General features: G+C 36.7%; 1 protein-coding gene across 6 annotated transcripts in view; it reads left to right on the top strand.

Moving 5' to 3' along the window:
- Window positions 1–22,702, top strand: part of LOC117429472 (semaphorin-6D-like) — a 75,287-nt gene that overhangs the window by 36,629 nt on the left and 15,956 nt on the right. For 3 of the 6 annotated variants that reach the window (XM_058998693.1, XM_058998694.1, XM_034048977.3), the window contains exon 1: window positions 20,231–20,928. The exons of 1 other annotated variant lie outside the window; for it this stretch is intronic. The gene's annotated coding sequence lies outside the window, so the exon portion shown is untranslated. 2 more of the 6 variants (XM_034048980.3, XM_058998695.1) reach the window with 2 other exon arrangements.

Raw genomic sequence — 22,702 nt, 5'->3', positions numbered from 1 at the left:
TCTACTAGTTTGTTTAATCTAAATGGTGACGGATTAATGGTGTTATTGACGGTCGAATAACAAAATAATGTCTGTTTGCATACCCACATGAGGTTATCAGCTAGTCTGAGTTAAGATTCTGCATGTAGTAAAATCCTAAATCAAAAGTATGAACCATCAGTTTTGAGAATGGTAAATATCCAAATCAGTCAGGTTCGGTAGTATGTGTGATAAAGGATTACATATATTCTTATCATCAGGGGATATACAGCTTGCTGTATGGGATAGAATCAGTTTAAGATATATTTTTGTAGTAGAACAGGGGAGTATCCATTGAGACCAGGGCATAAGGGGGATCTTAGACAAGACAAACAGATGCTTACAGCAGAAAACAAACACGCACATACAGAAAATAACAATACTAAAACAGCTTAAAACTGAAATCATTTGCCAAAAGATGGCGTGCACCTAAGAAACTGAAACCCAATCACAAAAAAAGTGATAACCTACTTCCACTTTATCAATCTTTTATCTTTCAGAAAACTGGTATAATATTCGGGTGAAATATTACAAAGAACAAAAAGCAGCTGTCACTCAGCACATCGTGACGAAATAATACTAGCAGAACAGAATAGGATCCAGCATACAGGTAAATGAATTAATATCATGACCTGGGGAGATTTAAATGATCACGGGCTCGTCAAAAGGAACACAGTGATTACAGCGTGGCTTACAGCCAGGCAAAAATTCAACTAGAAAACAGAAGGAAACAAAAACCATCAACCGATTTCCAACTTGGACAGATCACATACAGCTGCTGTAAGTAAGGTTGTTGGCACTGAAAATGAAGTTACTTGCAGCCACAGATTTGCCCCTTATTCTTTTTGGTTTTACTGAGAAGATAAATTGGAACAAGGACTATGATTTTTTCCCCCATAAAGAGAACACAAGGCAGTTTTTCAAACAGTTTTCTGTGTCTGGACCTAATGCTGTTGGAGACACAAAAATAATACTTTATATCCTAACCTCTTCCAAGATAAAGAAAGTGACCTTGCATAATTCATTTACACAGCCAAAACAAGTATACAATATTAGAAACACACTCAATAACACTGATAAAGCCTAAACTAAGCACTCTTATAAACGCTCCTAGATCAGTTACAAAGACAAATTTGTTATGTAAAAAAAAAAGGGTTTTCTTTATGTATTTACTTTCCATGTATATTTTCAGACAATAAGAAAGCATCTGTGATGAATTGTTTTGTAATGTGATTACAACTGGTTCACAAAATTTGATTAAAAAAAAAAAAAGACATACTGACTACCGTTCTCAGATGGTAATTGGTAATTGTTTTGAAACAGACAGTTGACTTTGTGTCGTCTTACTGTCCATTATTAAAGAAACTGAATAGGCTCTGTTGAGAATGCTGTCAAATAAATCAATGCAAAAGAGAAGAAAACTCCACGTGGAACAGATAGTTCCTACTAGACCTGTTTCAAAGATGAACTGAGTAACAGAACAATCAGACCCTGATAAGAGCATGCTGTTGAGACCTAAAAATGAAATAGAATGCTGATCACTGTGTAATCTCGGCCAATGGTGAACGTGGAAATTGTCCTAGTAAGGTCAGTAATGGTACTTAAGCATTCTACTGCCATATTATGAATATTATTCTTTCATATGTTATTAAAACAGACATAATCTGATCAAGGTTTGGTGGCATTAAACTTTGACTGCAAGCAGATGCCATGTCACACTGTATTTCCTGATAAGGCTTTGCTATTATAATACATTGTGTCTAGACAACTACGTGACCAGAGCTTGTTATGTTAGTATCCACTCTGCACAGGTCTGTGTAATGAATAATTAAAAGGAAGAATTCAGCACCTTGCAGACCACGCAAAGGTTGATGCGTCCTTTCGATTACCTGCAAACGTTTTGAGGTTTGTAACTGAGTACATGCCCTGGTTCTTTAAGCTGACCATGCTCAAAGGACATCAGTCACATTATGCAGGCAATCTCTCCTTTATTCAAATGGAAGAATAAAGAACACAATTATGTGCCTTAAATGAGTTAGGGCTTGTCACCCAGGGCAGATTGGAACATGATAAAAAACATTCTTGAAGGATATGCCTCACAAATTAAAACACTTCAGCCGGTAACTTTGCCATTTTTAAAAATATGAGGCACTGGCACACAGTAATTCTGATTCAAGCAGTTCGTGTGTAAATCCCCATACATTAGCATTACAATAGCATCTGTATCTCAAAAAGGTAAAGATGTATTAATATAGCAAAATAAAAACAAATTAAAAAAGGAGCTGTAAAATCTATGTTTCATATTTTGGAATAGGTTAGAAAGAGAATGTGTTTCCAATACAAAACACTGAGCTCTGCCAGAAGTATTTTATAATCCAAAATGCTTGCATAGCTTCCTTGATATACTTCCTTGTATATAAGATGAGATCATGTAGAGTTTCCAACAATAGATATTTAAGGCATTCTGCCAAATTGTTTTTTATGCAGCGACAAGCAAGATACGCTGTTCTTGGAGCCACAGGCAGGACTGGCCAAGCACCAGGGAGAGAATTTATAGATCTGGAGCCATGGTAAACCTCTGCTATGAGCAGGCAGCAGCTAACTGAGACGTCTAGTTTACCTCTCCCCAAGCAGTTTGCTTTAACTAGAAAAACACCTTAACAACAGTAACTGAATGTAGAATTAATCCATCTCTCCATTTGTGCATTGGGGGTGGGGGTGGGTGTGGGGGGGGGGGGCTCTGCCTCACTAGTTCCAGTGAAAGAGTTCACATGGGAAGCATCACGTCAAGGTGAATGCCACCATAACGGATCTATGATTTTTTTTTTTATTGTCCTGCAGTACCTTTCAAAAACTCACAGAATACAATTACATGAGGGGCCTCATCATCTCAGATTTCTGTGTTTAGTACAGGGAGCCCAGAAAGAAAGACGAAAGGTATATTTTTCAGTGTTACAGCATGTCAAGTATGCTGTGTGCATAGAAATGTATTCAGAGTATCATGTAAGGTGTCAGACTTGTACTTTATTGGTAAATTATCATTTTAAAATAGGGGGGAGGGGGAAATCTGAACTGTCACTGAACGTAAAAAAGCACTTTAGACTTACCAGCGGCACTACCTTAGGCACACGATGTGAAAGGCGACTCCCCAGATTGTATCATCAGCTGGAAAAAAAAAAATCACATGTATGATAGTCCTGTTATACAGCTAATAAAAATGTAGAATACATAATAGCTTTTCAGAACACTTATTTTAGAAAAGGTAAACAAATCATACACACCAGTTACATCCAGTTCCCTGGAAATGGACTGCCAGATGTTCTCCCTCATTGCTGTTTATTTATAATTTTGTGTCCTTTATTGTACAGCTCTGGGTATTTTGATACTGCAAGGATGATCTTTTATTCTGCCATTGTTTACTGAAGGCACGGAACGGAAGTTGCTCCGCATTGGTCAGTTCCCTAGCTATCGCGCAACAAAATCGAAAAAATAGACACCAATCCTACTTCAGGATTGTTTCAGTGTCGCCCGTCTCATTGCAGGCAGTGTGAGGGGCTTGTATCAAAAATCAATGTTATAATGTCATGGTGCGGTGTGTCGTAAGACACATTCGTTTGTCGCATCGCATGCAAATCTTGATTTCATACGGTTCATAATACAAACCTTATTTTTTTTTTGTATCATATTGCTTTACAACAAATGTTTGTTTATGTCTGTACTATTTCAAATTATGTAATTTAAAGATAAATCACATATCTACTGTGATTCTTGAAATGTATTTACGACTGTAAGTCGCCCTGGATAAGGGCGTCTGCTAATAAATAAATAAATAAATAATAATAATAATAATAATAAAAATAAAATGAAGATTACTATTACTAGATTTTCTATACATAAGAATTTCAAGAACAAGGCCATTTGGCCCACCTATGCTTGCTGGCTTTGGTTCCTTCGCATGCATTTATATTTGTTACCCAGTGAAAATACTAAACACCTACTGCTTATTTCAAACGGTAAGAAGATATGATAACACCAAGCAATTCATTTATGAAAAAGATTGCTCAGGTTAGGGTCTTCATAATGAAAAAGGCAGCAACATTTGGAACAGACAAATATTTTTTGGGGAAAAAAAAATCAGTAAATAAGTAGTCATGGTCATATCATGTTGGTTAAAACAAACTGTTCATATGGCGAGCTGAAAACTGTAATAAAGGAGAGCATGAAAGCAATCGATTGCTCAAAATAGCACATCCATCTACAAGCTGCACGGTCGGCTTGCTTATCGAGGTGAAAACAGAATGCGCTCAGCAAGCTAAGCTGGTTACAGGTAACAGGCTACTGTTGTGTCTGTGTGTGCTTGGAACAGACAATAAAACACCAGACAATAAGCATGCTTAACACTGCATATTCAGTTGGAGCTAGCGATGGCACTGTTTAGTGCAGCACAACTAAATCTACAAATCCAGCCGATGCTGTGTAACTGATTGTGCTTATTGTTTTATTGCAGGTCCTTTGCGTGCTCCTTTTCCAGAAGAGGCGAGACCTTTCTTTTCTCTAATGTGTAATATTATGATTAGCTAAACTTGGTTGATTTTGGTTCTTTTGCAAACATTTGTAGCTGAATGTAATTGCTTTCGTGCAATTGATCGCAGACCACACAACAAGCACTTTTTATTGTTGAATATTGTTGAATATGAATCTGACAAAGACACACTTTTTTTTTTTTAAATAACATTTTTACTAACAATTATTTACTTTAGAACAAATGCATGATTACAGATGCATTCAAATTATTCACATTAGCGACATGTAGATTCAATATAAATGTAATGTTATTAAATGGAACATGCTTTTAATCGAACTTAAAAATACACAATATTTCATAATATGTGGTCTAACGTCAAAATGTTCCCAGGACTGCCCCTGCCCAATAAGGACACTCCTTCTCACACCTTTAAAAATGTGGCAGCTCTGTATGGCGGTTGAGAAAGTTTATCCAGTAAGGCATGCAGTGTACAGTTAGCAATTTAACCAACCCTATTGTGTTAAGAATGTGTATGCATCCATTATTTTGAACCCATAACATTTTGTTCCAGTATTTACAGTGGAACCTCTGTTGAGTCAAACAGACCTGAAACATAAAAGGAGGGTTAAGTACTACAACAGCACACAGTAATTCTTAATTACTAAGACATGTGCAAAGATCCAAAGAGAGTTTTGTTCAATTTCAATATCTGCAGTTGCTACATGAGGGTACTTTGAAGTCTTGCCCTTATATTCAGTAATGTATTGGACTAGCTGATTGAATCAGATAGTAACATGAAGAACAGCAAACAAAACCAGGTTGTTGCAAAGTATGTACAACGTTACCAGTTCAAGGGCACAGTGGCACTTAAGGTGAACCAGTGTTGTAAGTATTATGTCATTAACACTGAAACACCGGTAAGCATTGTAAGCCATGTAGCAAAATCATCTTAACAGGGTCAATTGTGTTGAATAAGCAAAGATGCTTTCAGCCTGAATACTCTTCACATCTACTGAACCTTTGTGTTGTGATAAATAATACACATTATTAGTGTTGAAATAGCGAGCTTCTTGTATCATTTTCAATATCGGAAGGATCTACGGTGCGTATTTTACAGCCTGGATTGCTTTGACGATTGCACGGTAATTACAGTACAGGCGACCTCATCTCTGGTAATTACAGTTGTCACCATCGATCCCATTAGCCTGTATAACTAACTGCACCAAGCCAAGGCTGACTATCCATGCTTAGTCCAGGCTGTCGTTCTCAGTTTGCATTAGCTCTTCTTATTGCTGTTTACTTGCCACTGCAGACAAAGAAATGTAAGATGCATGTGTTTAGTACAATTATTAATCTAAAAGTAGAAGATCAGGAAATAGAACATAAGCAAAGGATCACTGCAGTGGATTCTGGGGATTCAAATAAAGATAAAAACCAGGGAAGTCAACGTTTTATTTAAATTTTATTTAGCTATTCTGTATGTTTGTATAGAAGATGACGATAAGTTCAGCTCAACTTGCAATTATATATAGTTGATATAATCAAATTGCTGAGCAGTAACTTATAAATATGTATTGCTATTTATTTTGTTGTGAACTTATTTTTTAAACTACACACCTGTCTTAAATTACTTAAGAAACTTCAGATATAGAGATTCATTAAAATATAATATATATATATATATATATATATATATATATATATATATATATATATATATATATATATATATATATATATTGTAACATACCCTGGATATAATGGTAACATGCTGGCCTGATTCTTGCTAAAGCACATTGTTTTCCACTATATTTGAGTGGCATGGCATGGTCTTTGTATCAGAGCTTTTCTTCCAATTGAGCAAAAATTCAACATTCTGTTTCTTTTTGAGTGAATGGATGTATATAAATAGCTCAGGGGTTTGACTAGGTGAAATGCCTGTGGTTTACATATCTGTAGATCAGTAAGGACAGAGAAAGACAGAGATAAATCCACACACAACAAGATAAAAATGATTACACTTACAGGTTGTATAAAGACTGCATAACATAATTAATTACATCAAGCTAATGACAAAAGGTAAAGCACTAATTTGTGACAGCTGAATAATTTAATATGTAGTAAATATTTTAAAAGAATATATATATATATATATATATATATATATATATATATATATATATATATATATATTTGGAGGAATTAGGGTACTTCAGTCTAAAGTGCCCTTCATTTTCCCAAATATATACATTATTTATTAAATATTTACTGCATGTTGAAAATTATTCAGATGGGCCGTCTTAATTATCATGACATATACAATACATATTGAACTTATAACAGACATGGCAGCTATTATGGTTGCACTGCAAACTCAAATGCACAATCTATTTTATTTACTATACTACTTCATGAAGACATACAACAAATCCACAAATAATCTTAACCACTTTCTGTCAATAGTAGTAAAAACGGGGAAGGTAGACTGGAACTATTAAACTCCAACATGTGTAGAAAAACGGACCAAAAATGGTTTAAAACATATAAATGAATCTGAACTCTATAATAAACACTGTGTTTAGGGTTATAAAAGATGCCTCCCCTTGGGTGTGATGTCTAGCCCTAGATGTAAACAATGCAGAAATCTGCATTAAAAAAAACAATACAATTGTGAGACAGAGAAATATTAAAAAAGAAAGATTATTTCTATACTGAACTGAAATTAAAAAATATAAAACCAGAAGACATTTTATTATATCTTCTATAGATAATAATAACAATACTAAAGTCACCCACCATTTGGTACATATATGGTAAATGTAATGGACTCAGATGCCCACAGATGGTGTGGCACCATACCAGTTCTGGAATAAGACCTTTTACAAGCAGTCATCTAGATGCAAGCCAGCTGTGAAACCAGTAAGTAGGTAAATACAATGGAACAGTTTAAAAGGGGGCTGGGTGGCACAGTGAATTGTCAGTGGTACAGTACATACACTTTCACATTTGGGGCACCATATCCAGTCCAGCTAAGGTCAGTAGAAAGTGAAAGAGATTCCGATCTGGTGATGGCTTCTGGGGGCTGGTGTTAAAGGGGTTCTCTGTTGGGGCAGAGAATGAACAGATCTACACAGGTCTCTGTGGGTCAAAGCAGAGGCTCATAGGCAGGGCAGCCTGTTTGGAAGCTTGATCTGTTGTTGACCATTCTAAAAGCTCCCAAGATATGTTATGAATGCAGGTTTAGACCTGCCATACACCCCCATGTCTCTGATGACTGATTGCGAGTGAAAGCATTAATATTGCTTTTTGTATGCAAGGGCTGGGTTAAAGTCTGACACCCACACTGATGTCAGCCTTTTCCAGTTAGTAGTAATAGCATACTGTACTACTAGAATTAAGTGCCAAGATCAATCTTTTTAGGAAGGTGGAAAAGGCTTGTATTTCAAAAGGTTAATCTTCCCTTTTCTGGGTTTCTAGTAGAGCAACATCTGTTTTTTAAACCTTACAAAGTGTAATTTATTGTATCTGGGGAAAGGAAATATCAAAAGGTAGTTTACATTAGTGGTGGGTCATACAGTACAGAAACAGCGAGAGCATATACAAATTGTTGTGATGCCTTCATTACCGTGAGAAGCTAAATTCTGATTAAGGTTAAATAGTACATTTCTACAGAGAACTTGTTCTTAAGAAAAATACTAATCATTTTCAAAAACTCCCAATTTGAAAGCAGTGGACCGTGGTGTTTTTTTGACCGAGACTAAAATGTGGGAAATTGTAAAATGCTTCATTATATCAACTTCCTGTTCACAGAAGTTTAAATAGTTTGGATTTTCTTGTGCTGAACAAGCCATTTATAGCACAAAATTCTTATTTTGTTCCATTTGCCAACTCCCAAACTGACCACAGTTTTACTAGCTGTTTTAAAGATATTGATAAACATGAGCATGCTGTGAATGAAATGAGAATATCTTCTGGCACAATTTGGGTGGTGAATGATTGATCCCATGTGGCTTAGCAAGTTCTGCATATCAACTAGGACTGACCGTTTTTTCACATGCTCCCTCCCCTTGAGAGCCCTTATATGCAACACTCTGACTATTAATGATATTTCGTGCAAGTGCTATAAAATCACAATCAGGGCACTTAAAGTTCACAGCTGCAAAGAAACTTGTTTGCATGAGAAGGATTCATTTTCCACGACTCCTTCCTACATATGTGTTTAAATCTGAAGCCCAATTACGCTGAGTCATTACAGGGGCACAAAACCACAGTTCTGAACTTGCCTCTGCACAACGCATGGTTAGCAACCAGATGGCATCGCCAGCGCAAGTCTCTTTGTATTTCTGCTTGACCATTTAGAAAGGACATTTTTAAAATGACCCCCCCCCCCTTCCTTAAAATATATAATTTGCGGTGTACCAAACAAATTGTGCTGTTTGCAGTGAAGGGTAGATTCCCATGCACAGTTAACACACCATCTGCAGAGTATATTCCAGAGCATCTGGGGTGGCCTCTATACAAGATAGCACATAAAACAAGGCAGACGCTCTTTTTTTACATGTAAATGAAAGTCATTTTGTTGGCGTTTTACAAACTCTCAGGGTGGGGGGGGGGGGGGGGGGCTTGCACTGGCCATCTGAAAGCTGCTGAAGTACACAATAATACCATCCTGTGAATACAACTAGCCCCAAAACAAGAGCTCACTAAAGAATGTCAGCATGTTGGCTCATATTAAATGAGGAAACGCTGTTACTAGAGCAGCGCAAGCCATCAGGACCAGAGTCTACACTTACCAAACCCATCTTCCTGTGGGAACTGTGCACTTTACAATGGCTTATATGGAACAAACCATTACAATAATATATATATATATTTTTTTTTTTGCAATTTATTCACAAATCAAGTTTGCGGTTAAGAAGCTGAAAATCTGCCTCCCGTTTATAAACTCTACTCACCAGGGTAGACCCTTCAGAAAAATAATATATATTTTTCAAGTGACCTAGAGGCAGCAATCAAAGACATACGCAATCATACTGTACACTAGTTCTGAGTAAATTAGCTAGACATTCCATAATAACATGTCACATTTAAAAGAATCAGAAAGTAAATAGCATCCAGCCATCTACGAAGTATCCTTCGATTCTCTCTAACATGCATGAAATGGGGGCAGTTTTCATGCCACATAGGCCTAATATTTCCTTTAGTCTGATCTCACAAAACACAAGAGATAAAATATGCATACATGATATGATATGTTTTTTTTTTTTTTTTAAAACAATTTCAGTACCCATTTAAAAGGGCATCATATCCTATGCATGTACCAAACACATAATTGATTGTAATACATAATTAATAGTAATTGTTTTTGTTTTACTACAGCCCAAGTCAGACGTGAGCTGATAGGAGTGTAGCATTCGGATCCACACCGTTTGCTCCAGGTCATAAATGACACACACACACAAACACACACACACACACGTCTCTCTTACGAATCACTGCAGGCAGTGTCTGAACGCTAACCCAACTCCCCCTTTATGAACAGGCATTTAAAGTAACTTAAAAAGAGCTTTTTTGTTTTAATGAAGCCCTCATCAAGATCTTGCAGCTGCAGTCACAAACAATCAGGCTGAACACTCCTTAATTGGATGGTAACTGGATACCACGTCAAATTCCTCCCTGACTCAAAGGCTGCTAGTTCGTCGAGCCACTCCTCCAGATACAGCCACAAGCAGAGATGTCTAGGTTGAGTCTCAAGCACTCATTACTAAGCTCAGTCTACACCAGGAGTATCCTTTATAGTCTGGCAGTGGTTATGTATGTGTCATTGCATGCTTTCAGATGAATAAGTACAACATATAGTCTATGAATTTGCAAGCAAACTTTTTTTTCCCCCAGGCTTTCCAAAACAGTTTCCGTAAATGTCACGAAACCAATCTTTAAAGTTACACCATGTTAAAACAATTTTACCTAGGAATACAGTGTTGCCATGAAGTAAAAGAAGGAGCACTCACCCTTTCTATATAAATGTTTCCCTGCAGAACCAAAGCATAAAAAACAAACTGTCAGCATGAGATATGAATGCATTTAAATGTTTCAGGATCAATAATAACTGTGCTCTCAACAGCATAAATAATTATTTTGATTAAGTAACGTATGTGAAAATGTTTCCATCAACTCTGAGAGACAGCTTCATTGTTCCTCCAAAACAAACACTGTTCTGAATTGGTTTCTAAATTAAGCTTCACAAACACACAAAAAAACATTGCGTATATTAAAAGCCATACTTTGGGCGGCCTGCATTGTGATTTGTCACAAAACGCAGTGCACGCAATCCAAGCACATTATATAAATGCCATGATAATGGCACATTGAAAAGGGCGGAGGTGGAGGCTTGTAAGCAGGACAACTGGGCTTCAAAGGTTAGCAAGAGAAAAACAGAATGTTTTCAGACACTTTATTCAGGCTTAAATAATGGAAACGGCTGGGAAGGGTGTTAAGAATAAAATGAGTTTGCAAAAAAAAAAAACAGAACATGGAATAAATTACTGCTAAACATGGCTCAACCTGTCATAAAATGTAACTTGAACTACAATATATGCAACAAATACTAAAACCTCATTTACTCCTGTAAAATATATATATCCTGTATTTCTTAACCCAAAAAGGCAAAGAGACATGAAATACCCTTTGTTCCTTTATAAAAGGAACAAGTCTGTATACAGACAGGAACTAAACCAGAATTCTACAGGACAAATAATGGATTATGTTTAAGACAGATTTGAGTGGTCAGAAGGCTGTGTCGACTAATCTTTCAAGAAAGCTCCAATAAGTTTAGAGTCCATTTAAAATAAATAAATAAATAAATAAATAAATAAATAAATAAATAAATAAAATAGGACAATGGTTGCATATACAGAAGAAAAAACTATTGGGTCCTTGTCACAAAGACGGCTGCAGTGGGTGATGTCAGACCAGAAACAGGAAGTAACACACAGAGACTTGGGGTTTTGAAGAAGCTGAGCTCGTGATCGCGCTCAGCATTTAATAATTAAACAGAACAGAAAATAAAAGGTTTGAACACAAAACACAGGACACGGCACTCGTTGCCAAAACAAAAAGACAAACAAAACGAACTATACAGACAAAACACGGTGAGCAGATTTAACTACTTATTACTTTTTACAATTATTACCTATCCTGTTCTCCACTCACCGAACACACAACCCTGAGTGAGTGAAAACATGCTGCTTTTATGCAGTTGTACCGAGACTCGATTGCTAGTCAATCATTCAATTGGAATCTCGGTACAACTGCACGTGAATTAATTAAAGTGCACTTTCCCGTGTTCACATACTAATACTTTAAATGCACGTGATGTGATGTGCCATCCTCGTGCCTAAATACAAATATACAATTTAAATACTCGTGCTGCACACACCCATTTATATCCCGTGTACCAACTACAATACACCAACATTAATACACGCAACATACAACATATAACACACAAATGCACACAGGGGCGGGGCACATTGCCACAGTCCTGTAGCAAGTGAAACTAGTAAGTAGCAGTGATTTTGCTAAGCATTTGTAACCATTATATATAATTTTAAATGATATAAGGTGGAATTATGTTTGTTATAAATACAATTTTGGTGGTTAAATAAAAAAAAAAAAAATTGATGTTACAGCAGGAAAATACAATCTGCATCTAAAAATATTTTAACCTTAACCTTTAATTTGATAATCAATAAAACACTATTGAATTCAAAAGGTCAAACTAAGATTAAGATTACTACATGTTTAAATACCTTGAACTTTGGTTTATTATCACAGCAACACATATGAAAGACCTTAATCCTGTTGCAACCTGTAGTAAATAACTCCTTTAAATCTGGGTGGAGACACATGAGGAATATTAGGAGCTGAAGTCCACACCTAATCCTTGATATAGACAAGCAGCTCCATTTTACAATGCCTATAGCATTAAAACAAAACACCAAAACAGAATATAACATTTGTCAATACAATGCATGAGTTATATGTAGTATAAATTATCTAAGACAAATAAAGAAGAAAATACCAAAGCACAAAGAATTAGTTAGAATTCAAGATGTAGCTTCCTCATGCCCCAAGCTAAGACATAAACTAGGGCAGTTAATGACTTCAGCAGCATATCTTAGAAATTAAACTCTAAATCTGCTGTTTATATTAACTATAATGGATTTTAATTAATTTGATCCAATGTCTTAGTGATCTTACCAACCCCAAACTGAAATATACAGTCATTAGCTTGCCATTAATAGGTTGATAAAAGTAACACATTTATTTAGTACAGGAATGTAGCCTGTGGAGTTTCTTACGCTTCTTCTGTGAAAGTATAATTTGCAAGACAATGGCAAAAAAGCGTCTGCAAATAGACATGCTAAAGTCTTACTATTCTTACCTGCATTTCAAAAGCTATTGCCTACTTATGGTTGAAAACAAACAAGGAAGGGAGGGAAGGGAAACAGGTTGAGAGTTTGCACATTATACTTGTTACCCGTTTAGCAATGCAATATGGTACTACTTAGCATATCAATGGGCAAAACTATGAGACCCTCTAATTTATACCACATCTGCAGTTATTTTGAGAACTACACAAATAATAGCAGGGGTCAGTCTCTATTGTTTTTGGTATAACATAAAAACCTTGACTCACGTTAGCTGGTTTCCCCTCATTAAAAACACTTTCATTTGAAGTGGTATTCACATTGCACAATTTTCTTCAGGGCCTTTTCTTGGAGTTGCAGGCGCAGATTTTTAAATCTGTGACAGAAATGGATTTTATTTACTATCGTTAAAAAAACACAAAACTGAAATTGAACAGTAATGAGGTAGGGCAGAACTTCCAGTCAATGATTCTCCTAGTGGTGGTAGGGCATTTGATGAAGGTACTTTATATTAATGTAATAAATAATAACATAAGGGGGGTTTCTTTGTACTTTTCCATATTACATTTTGTCAAAGAATACACTTTTATATTGTATCTACTCATCAATAAAATGACTTTTTCTAATAACTACGGTAATTAATTTTCAGTTTCCCTAATTGCTAGTCAATGCAGTACAAGAGCCAGGCAAAATAAAATCGCATATTCAATTAGAATTAACGACTCCAGTTTTAATGGGATTTAGCATACCTTCATGCAGGTAACCTCCAGGTTAATTATCCAACTGTATGCTGCTTCCTATTCCTACCCACTCCTGTCAGTAGGCCTGCCGTCATGTGTGAATGTAATAAACAGTGAACACTACAAGGCCAATTACATCTATGTACAGCATTAATAGTTTTGTGAAACATATTCCTCCATAGAAGAACATCCTGCTGCTACAACAGTTCACTTTCAATCAATGTAATATTGTGCAGATGTACAACTTATTTCTGCAGCATGCACATATTATGGAGAAACGAGGTAGTTGGTGGAAAAAAAACAGGCAGTTGCCTCATGTAGCTGTCTTGATAAACTGTGATAAATTGATTTGTTTTCATGCACAGAAAGGTGTCAGGCCAAAAGGGGGAATTTATCACAGTTTTCTCTTGGCCAGTACAACCTATTTATACATTTTCTTTATTCATGGAACACTCTCCCTGGCGTTTATCCCATAGATAAGTTAGTCAAATGATCCAAGAAGGCTGAGGGAAGTGGGCACTGCAAAGCAGTCAATTTTATTTTATTTATTTATTTTTGTATCTAAACTTTTCTTCAGCCCAGAATTTGTTTGGATTTTTCAACAGGTTCATTATCTTTACTACTAAAACAGCAATGTACTTTTTAAAAAAATTATTTATTTATTTATTTATTTATTTATTTATTTATTTATTTATTACTAGTTTTGTCTTTTTATTTTTCTAGCGAAGATGAAAAACCACCTGGGACTAATTGATGCAGTACGGATTCAATATAGGGATAAAATTGTCCAGGGTAATTAGGCTAAATCTTGAAAAGCCTGTCAAACATTGATAACAGTTTGATCAATAAGGTGAACATTTCCTCTAGCTATAAACCCTTGATCAATTGTAGGGGAATGCTATCCCTGTGAGATAAAAGTCAATCAATTCTGACCTCAAGCAATTCATTTTTTCTTTTTTTACTCCAAACACAGTTGGTTCACTGATATTCAGACAGCACTCCGGTTACTTAAAAATATTTTCAACATTTTGTGACTGGTTAAAAAACTAGGAAGTGGGGGGGGGGGGGGTCCCGAGTGGCTCACCTGGTAGAAGCAGAGCCATGTAATGGCAAAGATGAGTCATACAGCACAGGTTCGCATCCTGGCTGTGCGAAGTAGGCTGGTCTTTGCTGGGGACACTGAAGGCAGCATCGCATTGGCTCTGGAGCTCCCGTGTGTAAGGGAGGCAAAACCGGCAAACCCTGCTGGCCTGGCGCACAGTGAGCTCAAAGGCGGACACCTGCTGGGCTGGCCTTTGTTCTCCAGAGGTCGTAGTTGGCTGACATCTGCCCTAGAGTTCCTGGGTGAAAAAGCAAGCTGGCTTGGTCGTGGGATCGGAGGACGCCCGCTGAACCTTCGGGTCTCCTGAGCCATGTGGGGAATTGCTGCGGTGAGGGAGAAAGCGATTGGGCATTCCAAATTGGGAGAAAAATCGGGAAAAATCATACTTCGATACACGAAATAAAACAAAATTAAAAATAGGAAGTGCAGTGCAGTATGACAAAAAACAAAAACTTGTCACCAGTCTGCTAGATTTCCCCACTGGCTTTTGTTAATTAAACAACTCATAATAATGATAATAAAAAACAGGTTCCAGCTTGTCTAATAGCATAACCTGTTGAGGCTGGATTCAAGTCCCCAGCTGATCTTTTTTCTTTTCTTTTTTTTTTTAAATCGATATTTGAAAACCAAAGGACAGCTGCCCATCTGTACAGCACTTGGAATAGGATAGTTGATAGTTGTCCTATTCATATTGGATAATCATTTCCTAACACTACTTGTTAATTGTGCCCCAGACATGAAAGGTACAGTAGCTTGATTAAGCCAACAACAATGTCCTGATGAAACCTGTTGTGTTTATTATTATCAAAAATGGGTTATAATGTTACAAGTTACACTTGAAATGTATTTGCTTACGATTGTAAGTCGCCCTGGATAAGGGCGTCTGCTAAGAAATAAATAATAATAATAATAATAATAATAACAACAAGTCATACTTTAGACTATAAAATCCATTGTTTTAGAATTAATCATAAATCTTAAGCAACCAATTCTAGTAGGTACATGCTGTAAATTGTAAATATTGTTTTGGAGAACACTTGTGTTTATGTGGGAAAACAATTGAAATTAAACACTAAAACGTGTTTATAATCTGTTCATGTGCAGGTATAAATACACACTCATTTTTGCAATGCAGATCCCATCCACTGCACACATCCAATCCACTGCACACATCCCATCCACTGCACACATCCCATCCACTGCACACATCCCATCCACTGCACACATCCCATCCATGCCGCTGCTATTTTGTAAGCTCAGTAATAATAGCTGAATGCAAAATAAGATTTATACTGGCAATACTAAAAACCACTAACAGCATACTGTATAATAGGGGATAATTCTTCAAAACCAAACATATCTCAACCTGTATCAGGAGAACCATACACCATTATGCACTTACTTTCTCTAGTTAAGTAACATTTAACACGCCTCTTCAATTTAGAAAGAAACCAACAGTTCAATACAAAGAATGTAAAATGTATGTTAACAATAGCAAATGTATAGATAAAAACCAAGTAGTATTCCAGGGTATCCCACAAAAAAGTATTTTCTTATTAGGACAGCACAATAGGAGTACAATAACAACTGCAATACTGTATAGCTCTATGGACTAGAATTAATCTTCTGAAATTAAACTGTTTTGAACAGACAAGAAAATACCTGAAAGCCAGATTTCTTTGATGTATGGATTTTATAATACAATAATGGAACTTTAATCTGATATGGGGGGGATACACAATGCCAAATAAACAACAGAGAAAATCTTAAAAGTATTCAATTTTCTTGCTACACTTACGCATTATTGTAATACTGTTATAATCCTAGATGGCCACCCAATGTACTAGTCTCTGGGAAGTACCTTTTTTGGGGAATGTGCATAGGATTGGATGGATTATATTTGCAATACTGAATTAAATTACATTAAAATGAACTGAAACAGGTTCAGACACACAGAGCACTTTAATGCATGCCTAACTAATCTTTTGCATTACACATAAAGTTACATTGATTATAACTGGCTTGCTGTTATAATGCTAGACAACAAACACATGGCTATGGATTGGAAGAAATTGAGCCTTAAGTGAAGGTGACCCAAAAAATGTATATTAAAATACTCTACAGAACGATCTGCTCACAGGCACATTGCTCACTCCAACACGCAGTATATAACTGTAATGTGAGTTACACACGGACCAGGACAGTAAGGAATCTGTACAGGAATACTAAAGCCAAGTGTGACAGACAAACAGGAAGAAGAGACAACAGCAAAGAAAATGGCACTTTTTTGGCTCCCCTCATTCCCAAAAACCTTATTTTTCAAGAGATCAAAACAAAAGCAGACCAAATAAGATAGAGGAAGTGCTGGAACACACTGCATATTAACAACTACCTTATATATATTATATATTATATATATATATAGATATATATATAAACTTACAGCATTATGTCTACACTAACCATTCTAATTTCTACTTTATTATCTGCCACAAACCAAAGAATTAAAAAAGAATATAGGAAATGTTCAAATGCAATGCCATTAAATATATATAGTTTCATTTTAGTTCAGTTGAAAATACACTATAAACCTAATTTCATTGTATGCATGCATTTACATGATTTAGACACTATGTTTCTTTTACTTTTCACATTTAGAGATTACCGAGTCAAATAATGTTGCATTGCAATACATTTAAAAGAACACTGTATTCCTGTGTTACATATGCTATGCAGCATGACTGTTGACAATCTGCAAATTCATTAAGAACCTTTTTTTTAACACTTAAGTGAATGGTGCTCATCCATCACATGAGTGTGCTAAAGTGTGCCCAGGCCATCTGCACCCTTATAAATCAGGCCAGAGTCTGGACCCCCTCCCACGGTTAACTGCAGGACAGGGGTTTCCGTTGGTCTACCGGGGGAGGTAAAATCCAGGGCCACCACCTCTGTCCCTCTGCCACCCTCTGCTTATCATAATGCACTACAGATGTTCACTCTATGTAGTCCAGTAGTACATTAGGCTTATAAGCAAAGCCACATCCATACTGTAGGTATGTATATGTTACCAGAATCTAGAGCACAAAATGTAATAGCAGTCCATCAAATAATTAGTATTTACATTTCACGAAGATAAAAAAAAAAAAAAAACTTGCTTTAATGTAATGCAGTTAAATTAGCAACGTAGTGTTTGTTGTAAAATCAGGATGGTTAATTTAAAACATAACAGGATATCACATCATTAAAATTGCCCTGATCTGCAATTATATGAACTGAAGATGTTGACAAGAAAGCCTAAGAAATATGCTGACAGCAAGCTCCTGAAGCTGTGGGCTGTCTTGTAAGCATAACAAACTGAACTAGAGGGAACTAAACACTGAGTTGTAATAGGGTTGTCTCTTGTGGAGCCATGTGCACATGTCACTTCATTTAATGCATTACACCAAGTAGAATTCTACTGTAGTAGTATTCTTGTTCAAACAGTGATAATAACTATGGGTTTAAATACATTCCACCATTATTGCATGCTCCCCGTTCTCAACATTATCTCTACCCCCAAAAGGATGTAATCCTATTCAAATCCCTTGACAATCATGCACATACCATTAAAACATACTAAAGGGTGTTTTTTAGAGTCGCCATTTCAATTCAATAGATATGAGGGTTAATATTTAATGGTTTCTAATTCCTGAACGTAGCACAGAAACCTGATTGTTTTTTCCTGTCACATTATATATAAAAACCTGTGATTATACTTTTGTATAGCAACAAATATCTACTCAGTAGAGTCCTTTAACGTTCTCCTGTCAGCTGCATTACATTGGGGATAACAAATTGACATGCTAATATGGACTGAAAATTATTATGCTATGCAATGTAATGTCAGGGGCTTTTGGAGAGAAAAAAGCAACCAAAATTTTTTAAACAAAAAGTATTGCCCTAAGGAATAATGAACACAAAACAAAAACTAGATTACCTTTAGGGAATGTTCACATGTATTCAAGGTATCATTTAGGGAATACAGAGATATGTTAAACCCTATGTTACTAAAAATATGAATACCATCAGCAGCTAGAAACTCACACTGCAAACAGAACACTAGGAAATGAGCCTTAACTGGGAGCTCCTTATGACAGCGAATGCTGTTTTCAAATTATCTTAAAACAGCCAAAAGGAAACCAAAACGCCAGAAAATAAATAATAATTTTAGAAGATTTTTTTTTTTTTTCAGACTTCATATTCATTATGTGTTAAGACAGCACTAAAAATTGCATTTTTTTTTTTTTAAGGTAATAAATTCCTGAAACATAATGTATGCTGGTGGTGTCTGTATTTTCTAGTCAAGGAGGATACATGCGATTACAGGTTCTGTGTATGTGTATGTGTAATCATAAGCAAACAACCCTTCCTGGCACTATTCAATTTAGATTAATGTATTTTCTGTTTCTATGACACACCCTATTCTCTTCACACGCACACTCTCACTCACCTCCAAAGTGTTTTTTTTACCTCTAATCACATAGCATTTGAGTTCTTTATAAAACTGCATTTGTGTGTGACTGAACTGTAAGAATCTGTCAACCTTATAACCTTATGCAAAGAAAATCATGTTGGATCTTGTCTTCTGCAAGTCAGAAAACTCACCTTGAAAACAGGAAACAGGTAATGGACCTAGCTAAAATGCTTACACCCACTGCGCACTACTGCCACACACTAATGCTTTATGAACAGCATAAAAAACCGTTCCTTTTGTGTTCATTTTAAATATTACCCCAAAGCAACTTCATTTAAAAGTATGAGAGACACTAGATAGAGAAGAGCACAAAGTGTTTTGCACTGATGCTGCACAGTATCTAGCAGCGAAAAATAACCCTGCCAGGAGATCGCACAGGATTTATATTCTTTGGCAGGGGCTGAATGTGTGAAGCAAGCTGGAGTCTGAACAATTGAAAAAAAAAAAGTGTCTCCTCAGTGACCGCTCCACATCATCCCCACTGAAAACAAATCTGTTAAAGATTTTACAGCATGCTTATTTGAGGTGGGGGATGGGAAACAGAAGGGGGGGGGCGCACCACTGGGTCACAGTGAACTGGGGGCCTCTCTCTCGCAGTCAAGCAGGGAAAGAAGCCAACATCTACATCTTGGAGAAAGCAGGAGGAGAAAGTATTGGGGGAGGGACTCGAGGCAAAGCCTGGCTTATTGGTAGGCAGCCGGCTGCCCTCTTGATGGATCGACTCGAAATGGATCGAATTACACCATTTGCCGTGCATCAGTTTGTTTTTCTCCTGGCTTGTTGCACTGCAAGAAGTTGAGAATAACGAGGTTTCGTTTTGGAACTAACCAAACGGATTTTTTTTTTGGTTTTTTTTAAAAGAAAACGAAAAAATTCAGATGAGGTGAGTCGTGTCTTTGGAACGGTACTTTGCAATGAAAACTAATTGATAATGCTGCGGTACCCGAGGGGAGCACATTAGAGCCGTGTTGCTGCGTCAGTGTAGAGTAGAATGCTTTTCAATACAACCACCCAGTCTGGCTTGTATGTGAAGTACAAAAATAGTACCCCGAAGTGCTATTTTTACTCCCGGGCTGTGTTTATGCAGGTGCTATTTTTCTTGCACAGAAGTTTGGTTTTCTTATTCTTTTTTTGCATATAAAATGACAAACCCTTTGCGCTACAGAGCTCTTTACCAACTTGATTGTTTTTTTGAGGTTTTGCAAAGTTAAATTTGGGGGGGTGTCAGTAAGGTAAAAGGGGAGGGCTGCCTTGGTGTCATTTGATCGGCCATGGGCTTTGAAGATCAGAAAGCTTACACAGCTGGGCCTACGGAGAACACATAGGTTTGCGAGTCAGCGGCAAAAGGGCTTGTTTCTTGGCAGCGGAATTAAAGGGAATTGTAGGGAGCGCGCGTACAACTGAATAAAAAAACACAATATTGGTCGGACATACTGACATCGCAGAGGATGCATGCTAACCGGTAATCAGCGAGTCTCAGAAGTTTTCCCGTGTCTCAACTGGATATACAATAAGTCTATACTGGACTTATACTTCTGGATCAAAATCGACAAGTGGATTTGACAATCGTTTTTGTGAATGTTATCCAAAACGTTCAGGTAGGTGGATTTAGGGAATCTACGGATTTTTAACATATACAGTATTTAATTTTTTTTTTTTTTTTTTTGGGGGGGGGGGGGGGGGGGGAGTACAGGAATTATGGTATCTATTAAATTAATTTCGTTACTAGTATTATTATGCAAAATATTTTCAAAATTTGTATAAGAATGGATTGATAATGTATTCAATGGTAAATTAAATCTTCGTAAATGTGATGAATTTTAAAATGCAGTACTGTACTGGACTGATACGCGTTATGTGTATCATGCCAGGGGCATCGGTAAGCTTTGTGTTGACGGGCTTGGATACTCTAGTTACACTGTTACGAGTAGAATTTAACTCCACTGAGCACTGTGTTTAAGATGCCTTTTTTGTAACAAGTCTCTTAGAAATTGCATGTTAATGACTACAACAAATCGATCACATCATTTACCTTAAAACATGAAAGAAATAGTGTTTTATGGCAATTTAATTCACTAGGTTTTAAGGATAACCGACCAACACGTCCTTATTTCTGTGTAAATGTAATGTTTTGTTTTTAAATTCACCAAAATAATCTTATTTTTATCGGGCGGGGCCGAGAGACACACAAATAGCCTAAACCAGAGTGCTCCTTTGTTGAATGGTAGATTGTTTGTTTATAATGACGTATAAATTGCATACGATTGTTTATGTATTTCCATTAAAAAAAAAAAAAAAAAAACTGTTCTACCGTGCGTTCTGTTCTGTGCCATTTATATTTATACACTGCAGCGACACAACACTACTTGGAAACATGTCCATTTAGCGGTACCGTATTTAACTTACTAGTCTCTGTAAGTCGCCTTGGGTAAAGGCGTCTGCTAAATAAACAAATGATAATATCTAAATACTGTTGTAAAGTCCAGTGCTTGAATCTCTTAATCCTCTGGTCCTTTTTGTGAGCACATTGCAATACCGGGGTTGTATCTTGTGAACTGGTTACGTTGTGTAGTTTGATCAGTGTGCAGTACAACTGAAAAATGAGTTGCTTTACAGTAGAGTTTGAGATTGTTTTTCATTTTGATTCTTCACAGAAGGCGTCACATGAAGCAGTTTAACTTATTAAAATCTAGAGGAAAAAAAAGAACGTGCTTGCCAGGGCGAAGTTATCCTAACAACTACACCTGTGTGCTGTAAATACTGTCATCTCTTCGGAGAACTGCACACACCTACTGTTTCAAAACACAAGGGCACTATTTCCTGTGGGGTTATGCAGGGCTCTATAGGATATTCGTGTGTGCTGAAAGATTACTAATCCGCAGGCTCTGGAGTTTTCTCCTGGATCACATCCACCTTTTAAAATAGTTTAAATCCACCCAGTAATTTGATTTTGACCCTTGCGTGCTGTGCCAGAAAGTTTTATACTGCATGGAATAATCTCTTACCAAATGTAAAATTGACCTGAAAATGCCTGAAAATCTCCATTTTTAAAACGATGGCATATAACTCTGGAGTTTAATTCTGATATGGTGTTAAATATATCGTAGCGATCTCGGTTAACGCAGGCAGGCGCATCACACAGGGCCAGGCAATCCACACACAGGCGGAGGGCGGGCGCGAACCCGAGACCTCTCTTGCAAGGATCGTATAATCGGGCTTGTGTCTTTGTGTGTGATTACGTCACCTACCAGCCCTGCTGCTGCCTTCCCCCGTGCACGCTACACACTCCCCTGCCAGCCTCAAGTCCTCCCCAGACTTGCTCACCAGGCTACAATCCGACGAGTGTGTGCTGTGGTACCAGCATCCCACTGC

Source organism: Acipenser ruthenus, chromosome 24 (genome assembly GCF_902713425.1).
Source record: "Acipenser ruthenus chromosome 24, fAciRut3.2 maternal haplotype, whole genome shotgun sequence".
Lineage (NCBI taxonomy): Eukaryota > Metazoa > Chordata > Actinopteri > Acipenseriformes > Acipenseridae > Acipenser > Acipenser ruthenus.
The sequence above is the reverse complement of the archived record's forward strand: the minus strand, read 5'-3'. Positions and strand labels throughout refer to the sequence as shown.